Genomic DNA, 1,506 nt, shown 5'->3' on the forward strand with positions numbered 1-1,506 from the left:
TGGTTGAGATATTCTCTCAATCAACAGATTGTGTGTAAATGTATATATGTAATTACATTTGATTAATGAACATATAGACATTATCTAGTTTTATTAGACATTATCTAGTTTTATCATGGTATCAGAGCTGGCGTAGGCCCGTGTGGGCTTGGCCTGCCTGGGCTGAGAGAAATAAGAGATTATATTTTGTTTTAGTTTTTTAAGTTTGTCCATCGAAAAAGGTTCTCAGACTGAAGGGAGCCTGCTGTGAAAGATTGCATGCTACATGCTGTTGATATGGAGTATTGCACGTTGGTTGAATGAGGTTGCTTGAAGTCTGTCTGAGCACTGGAGGGCTCAATTGGATGAGGAAACCATGGAGAGCCATGAATGTGAGCCTCTAAGAACCTACAGTTCATTGCTAGCACTGATATATATTTTTGAAACTTTGTGCCGACGCAGGTAATCGAGAAGCCTGTTACATGCTTGGCATGATTCGATTCTATTGCCTGATGAACAGAGCATCAGATTTAGGTTTAATGGCCGAAGCAGCAATTGCATCGCACCCATGTGCCCTATATTCTCTGGCTGTTATAAAATTCAATGGAAGCGGAGGATTCAGAAAGGACAAAGTCCTAAAGGCTGGAGTTGTTCTATGTGCTAAGGCTGCCGCCATAGAACATTTAGATGCGATGAGAGAGCTTCGCCATTGTTTGCAGGATGGGTATGGGGTTAAAAAGACTGCCGAAGAGGGGCAGAAATTGTCTCTAGAAGAAAATGCAAGAGAGGCAGTGGCTGCCAGAGAAGCGTATTGCTGCATGCACGGTTTCAATTACGCTCTTTCAGATGGATGGAATCTAGCCGAGTTAAAATCCCGTAAGAACGGGAGCTCAGCAAGCAGCCGCCATGATCGCCGTCGCGGAAATAGGAGAATCGCATCACAAAGCGATTTTGGGTGCAGCGCATTGCCTGCAAATTTTCATGCAATAAACACATTCCTGGTAGAATGGTTTGCATTGCATTCGCCGGCACAGGGGTTAAGACTCTGCTCTCATTCTTATTGCGGGAGGCCAGAGACCAGAAAACATGAATTTAGGAGATGTTCTGCATGTGGTTCTGTGCATTATTGCTCCCCGGCTTGCCAGGGTTTGGACTGGAAATTGAAGCACAGATATGTCTGCCTCTCCCCATTGAGGTGGGCACCCTGGAGCCCCTGCATAGTGGAATCCGTGGCCCTGGGCTGCATCACTGTCATCATCGCCGACAACGTTTCTCTGCCATACCCAGACGTGGTTCTGTGGGAAAATATCTCATTGTAAGTGCTAGAGCGTGGAGCTGCTGACTGTGGCACATGAGCCTGATTGTTGTACTGCAAGTGAGGTGTAATCAACATTAGGCACAGAGCGTGATTGCAAATCCGAAGCATGGCCGCTTAGGAGGGCTCGTTGATTTGTGTACGTAGACCTCCGTGGGCGTTAAGTATGCATCATATTGCTGTGAAGGTTGGGCACTGTTGGATATAACTGG

The 1,506-nt window shown here is 46.0% G+C and overlaps 1 pseudogene; it reads left to right on the forward strand.

Moving 5' to 3' along the window:
- Positions 1-518: 518 nt before the first annotated feature.
- LOC149151500 (F-box protein At1g67340 pseudogene) lies at positions 519-1,298 on the forward strand (annotated as a pseudogene).
- Positions 1,299-1,506: the final 208 nt, after the last annotated feature.

This window comes from Pinus tabuliformis, chromosome 9 (assembly GCF_031772625.1).
Source record: "Pinus tabuliformis cultivar Carrire ecotype Pingquan chromosome 9, CPIR1, whole genome shotgun sequence".
Lineage (NCBI taxonomy): Eukaryota > Viridiplantae > Streptophyta > Pinopsida > Pinales > Pinaceae > Pinus > Pinus tabuliformis.